Consider the following 6,450-nt stretch of genomic DNA (forward strand, 5'->3'; position numbering starts at 1 on the left):
GTGCGTCTGGAGCCTGTGCTCCGCAACAAGAGAGGTCGCGACAGTGAGAGGCCCGCGCACCGCGATGAAGAGTGGCCCCCGCTCGCCGCCACTGGAGAAAGCCCTCGCACAGAAACGAAGACCCAACACAGCCATAAATAAAAATAAAATAAAAGCCATTTCTAAAACACTACTCTTAAAAAAAAAACAAAAAACTGCCCTTTGGCTGAGGCAAGCACAGAGCCAGTGCTCTGAAGTTTGAGCTGTTTCAGCAGCCTTCGTGATCCTTGATCCTGCGGGAAAGTGTATCTTAAGAACTCAAATTGAGAAGTTCAGAAAGGGGAGGTGGCTTCCCCTGGTGGCACAGCTAGGGCTTGGCACGACCTGGCAGGAGGCTCATACTTGTCTGACTCTTGTGCGCTGTACGATGATCTTGAAACTGAGGTCCATGAAGACGTTCCAAGGGATACGTGACCCAGATAATTTTAAGGGAGGCAAATTACAAATTCTCTACACTTTTTTGTTCCCTGTTTTCAAATTTGTCGGCTACAGATCACATTTATGGTGGGAGCATCGTTGGTTATGCTTTCCCAATTCCTATCTCTCATCCCTCCAGTTTTACAGAAAAAAAAAAAAAAGCCCCTCCCTAAGATGTATGGTCCACAGATGTAAAGACCTCTGGGGAGATAGGCAAAGTGACCATTTGAAATTTCAGCCTTTCCACATTCAGTCTCAATCAAGACATCTTAAACTCCCCCCGCCCACCCCACCCCAAAAACCCATCTCATTAGGAGATGTAGTTACAATAAACTTCTGTTTTTCACTTAATCATTTATAAATTATTGAAGCACGTTTGTGTTGCTGAGAGCAATGGTGTAGCTTTTCACTGTAATAATCCATGATTCCCAATTTTGCCATACGTCACCCAGGAACACTGAAAACTCTTGATGCCTGGGTCACACATCATATTCATTAAATTGGAGTGTCTGGGGTGAGAGAGTCAGGCATCAATATCTTTGAGAAGTTTAGAGCCAACTGCAAGGTCAGAAAGCACAATTCCAAAGCCACCTTCAGGCTCAGTAATTGACTAGAAATACATAGAACTGAATGAAAACCCTTATTACAGGGAAGAGATACAGACTAAAATTAGCCACGGGAAGATCACAGGGCAGCATCCAGGGGAAGTATCCAACACCAGACTTCCATTGCCCTCTCTCTCCCTGTGGAGTCAGGACACCTGACTCTGCTGGCCTCCATGGGCGACAGTACGCATGGAATATTGCCAACCAGGGAAGCTCGCCTGAGTTTGTAGGGGCTTTATCGTGTGTGTCCTCTCAACCTCCAGGTCAACCGATACTGCGTGATTCATCCTAAGTCATATTGTTGGTCTTCCTGGAGAGGCTAGCCCCCATTATAGACTATCTATATGGATGTGACCAGCTCCCACCAAATCACATTGGCAGGCTGTCCACTATGACCCAAGTCTGTAGGGAAACAAGGTTATTCCCGTCAGACATAACATTCCAAGGGCCAGAGATTACATCCCAGTAGCAGAGGGCAAAGACCACAGCTTTGGACAGGCCAAACATGTTTTCTACACGATATCTTTTCAAGAATGAAGATGATTCCAGCCTGCAGCTATAACTGGAACCACTAGTAGGTAATAATCTAAAAGAAAAGATGTTGACACCTAGAGCTTTATGGTCACAAGAAAATTTTAAATTTCTAATTATATTCTTTGTGTGTGTGTGGTTGGCACAGAACAGCATGAAAGATAAGTCCAAAGAACATAATATTATTATATAAGGACAAAATCTGGGAGAAGTGGAATGGACATCTAAGTCTAAGAAGTGGAGTGATGTGAAGTCTCTGTAAAGAAAGTTACTTCTTTGTGTATTTATATAGCCGATTACTCTTGTTTTTAAAATTTTAATTTCTAATATCAAAAATGCACATACCTTGGGTGTGCAATTCAATGAATTGTGACAAATTGAACACTTTCACTTACACCAAGAACAGGATGTTGCCAGCAAACCCCACCCTCAGCATCCCTCATGCCCCATTCCCCATCACTTCCAACACAAGGGTACCACCATCCAGAATTCTGTTACCATAGATAGATTCCCCTGGATCCTTTTAAATGACTGATAAGAAAACTGTATCTTAAAACATCACCATAGTACACGTTGGAAAGGACATCTTTTGCTACCAGTGAAATATAGAATGAGAAATGACATGGGAGGAGGTACCTTGAAGAGCACAGCTCTAGGTCATTACTTCTGAATGTGCATGCAGACCAGCTGGGGAGCACATTTAGCACAGATGGGTTCATTGGGTATGCAGAGGGGCCAAGCTCCCAAGTGACACTGATGGTGCTAGTTCTGGGGGCCACAGCACCATTCTGGGTTTGTATACATGGGAAGGCCATTCAGGTGGGGGAGGCAGACCCCCAAAGAGAATGGGTGGCAGGTCCAGCCTTTAAGGTTTCTCTTCTCCCACAGCTGGATGGAACGAAGAGGCACTAACCGTATACGTATATATCAGCTAATTGTGCAAATTCTAGACGTCAACCAGGCTGTCCTGCATCATTTCTCTTCGAGTCCTTTTCCCATCCGGCGGTGGAGGAAGGTACCCTTTGAGGTCTGTCTCTGTGGGGAAAGCAGTGTGGGGAAAGGATGGTAGGGCCTGCGCTGATCTATTGCTGCATAACAAACTGCCCCCAAATTTAGTGGCTTAATATTGACCGCAGTCATTTTCTCACCTCTCATGGGTTCTATGAGCGGGGCTCTGCTGGGAGTTTCTGGCTCTGGTCTCTCATGTGGTTGCATTTCAGACACTGGCTGGAGCTGAAGGGCAGGGTAGGGTGTGAGTGTGTGTACAGCAGCTGGTAGCTGGCCAAGCAGCTCTTGGTTTAGTCTCAGAGCTTGGCCTTGGGATCTCTCTGCTTGGTCTAGTTTGGGCTTCCTCATAGCATGGCGGTTTCAGGGCAGTCAGTCTGCTTCTTGGTGGCTCAAGCCTCTACCATGAGGCTTCAGGAGAAACCAGCAGAAGCTGCATTGCCTTTCTGACCCAGCCTCGGAAATCACTTGGCAAAAGTCACTCAGCACCACTTCCACCACACTCTTGGTTACAAGGAAACCCGCCCAGATTCAAGGGGACGGAAATTAGACTCCACTCCTGGGTGAGGAGTGGTGTGATTCTAGAAGTACATGTGGAACTGGAGACATTGTTGCAGCCATCTATGGAAAATACACCTGTCAGAAGGCCCCCAACTCAGCTTTTGAGGGGAAGGCTATGTCACAACGAGACTTACCTTTTTCTGTCTGTAGGCCAGCCATGTGTTCTCCAACCTCAAGAAGGGCGTTCGCTTTGTGTCTTTTGAACAATGGGTGTCAAACCTGGAGTTAGGGAATGAGCAATATGGAGTCCCTTTTACCAAGTCCAGTGTGATTGTGCGGGTCCGTCTGTCCTAGTCCTGGGCTGTCCTTGCAAAACTACCTGACCGTGCCTTCCAGGAGCTGGGCCCATTGGCTGGGCCACCTCAGTAATCAAGGGCTTGTAGCTCCCTGGCATCCTGGGATCTCCTGGGTCCAGTCAAAGTTCCTGCTGGGCCCTGTCTTCAGGTTTTGGAAACTACTAGAAGAAAGTTTCTGCTGCTTTCTAAGGCAGACCCTGTTCTACTGAGTGGAAACCCACGGTTGAGCACAGGGAAATGCTGCATCCTGAGAGAGCTCCACCATCCCCCAGAGGCCCTCTGGTTCAGCCCCAGTGCCCTCTGCCCTTGTCTCCTCCTGTTTCTGCTGCAGAGGCTTTATTCGTCCCTTCAAGGAGGCCCTCTTTCACCTCTGAACTAGAAGCTCATCCCTATGGCTGGGAAAATTCCAGCCCCCCTTGGGTGGTGAACTTAACCTCATGGGGTTTCAAGCAAGACCGGGACCAGGACTCAACAGCAGAAAGTCAAACTAGTGCAAAAAATGTGTGGAGACAGAGGGTTCTGTCCACCCTGTGAACCATGAAGTGGTCCCCTGAGCCCAACTCTGCTCTGAATTGTATGGCATATAAAATTATTTTATTTTGAAATTCTTTTCAAACACGGAGAGAATAAATGAGCAAAATATCTGCCCATCATAGGTAATAAATGTATTATTTTGCCAAAAGTGTCTCAGCTCTCTTTAATAGAAATACAATGTTACAGCCTTGGTGACTACTTGGTTCAGAGTGAGGAGCTGTCCCAGGTGAGGAGGGAAAATTGTACAGAAGACAACACAATAGAAGGTGTTCTCCAGTCAAGAGAATGGAAGTGTTAGAACCCCATTTCCCAAGCCCTAAGGAAATCATGGGGTCAAAGATTATCAGTCAGGGTTAAAAGCATTAGGCAGGTGGTGGATGTGGGTACAGTGTCACAGTGACACCACATTTGTGACGTTCTAGTCATGATGAGGGTGAGAGAGAGCCATGCAATGGCGGGATCCGGCTGTCCCCACCCCAGTCCAGGGGTCGTGGCTAGCCTCACCACTGCAGGATCCCTAAGGAGTTCCAGTCTCCGGATGTAATGCAGATGAAGCCTGCTGCTGCCTTTGATGTATCCACCCTGAACTGCGCCACCCACCTGCAGTATAAGCATGGGACACACCCACTGGGGGCAGTGTTTTGCCAGTATCATCAGAAGGGGATTGTGGGCCTTCCCTGGTGGCGCAGTGGTTGAGAATCCGCCTCCCAATGCAGGGGACATGGGTTCGAGCCCTGGTCCGGGAAGATCCCACATGCCGCGGAGTAGCGAAGCCCATGCGCCACAGCTACTGAGCCTGCGCTCTAGAGCCCACAAGCCACAACTACTGAAGCCCGCGTGCCACAAATACTGAAGCCCGTGTGCCAAAAATACTGAAGCTCGCGCGCCTATAGCCCGTGCTCCACAACAAGAGAAGCCACTGCAATGGGAAGCCCGCGCGCTGCAATGAAGGGTAGCCCCCGCTCACAGCAACTAGAGAAAGCCCACGTGCAGCAACGAAGACCCAACGCAGCCAAAAATAAATAAATAAAAATAAATAAATTTATAACTCTATACCAACTCTATCCAAGAAAAATAAAAGGGAAGCTACACATATAATTTTCAGTATCAGCAAATAAAGCCAGAAATGGATTCTTGCCCACGTGAGACTTAACCTTCTAAGGGAGAGAGACATGGTGAACAGGAGGCAAACAGGTAAGCAAATTAGATACTGTTGGGGAAATCATTAAAAATAAACTCTCCTGCCAACCCCCCAAAATTCTCTTCACAAATGCAGAAAAGATGCAGTTTTATTTTTTAATTTAATTTTTATTTTATATTAGAGTATAGTTGATTTACAACATTGTGTTAGTTTCAGGTGTACAGCAAAGTGATTTGGTTGTACATATACATCTATCCATTCTTTTTTAAAATAAATTTATTTATTTTTATTTATTTATTTTTGGCTGCGTTGGGTCTTTGTTGCTGTGCTCAGGCTTTCTCTAGTTGCAGTGAGCGGAGGCTACTCTTTGCTGTGGTGTGCGGGCTCAGTAGTTGTGGCTCGCAGGCTCTAGAGCACAGGCTCAGTAGTTGCGGCTCACAGGCTTAGTTGCACGGCATGTGGGATCTTCCCGGACCAGGGCTCGAACCTGTGTCCTCTGAATTGGCAGGCAGATTCTTAACTACTGTGCCACTAGGGAAGTCCCTTCATTCTTTTTCAGATTCTTTTCCCATATAGGTTATTACAGATTATTGAGTAGAGTTCCCTGTGCTCTACAGTAGGTCCTTGTTGATTATCTATTTTATATATAGTAGAGGGTATATGTTAATCCCAAACTCCTAATTTATCCTTCCCCCCACCTTTCCCCCTTGGTAACCATAGGTTTGTTTCCAAAGTCTGTGAGTCTGTTTCTATTTTGTAAATAAGTTCATTTGTATCGTTTTCTTAGATTCCATATATGTGATATTATATGATGTTTGTCTTTCTCTGTCTGACTTACTTCACTTAGGATGATGATCTCTAGGTCCATCCATGTTGTTGCAAATGGCATTATTTCATTCTTTTTTATGGCTGAGTAGTATTCCATTGTATATGTGTACCACATCTTCTGTATCCACTCATCTGCCAACGGACATTTGGTTGCTTCCATGTCTTGGCTATTGTAAATAGTGCTGCAATGAACATTGGGGTGGATGTATCTTTTCGAATTATGTTTTTCTCTGGATATATGCCCAGGAGTGGGATTGCTGGATCATATGGTAGTTCTATTTTTAGTTTTTTAAGGAACCTCCATACTGTTCTCCATAATGATTGTACCAATTTACCTTCCTACCAACAGTGTAAGAGGGGTCCCTTTTCTCCACATGCTCTCCAGCATTTATTGTTTGCAGACTTTTTGATGCTGGCCATTCTGACTGCTGTGAGGTGATACCTCATTATAATTTTGATTTGCATTTCTCTAGTAATTTGTGATGTTGAGTAT

Source organism: Physeter macrocephalus, chromosome 17 (assembly GCF_002837175.3).
Source record: "Physeter macrocephalus isolate SW-GA chromosome 17, ASM283717v5, whole genome shotgun sequence".
Lineage (NCBI taxonomy): Eukaryota > Metazoa > Chordata > Mammalia > Artiodactyla > Physeteridae > Physeter > Physeter macrocephalus.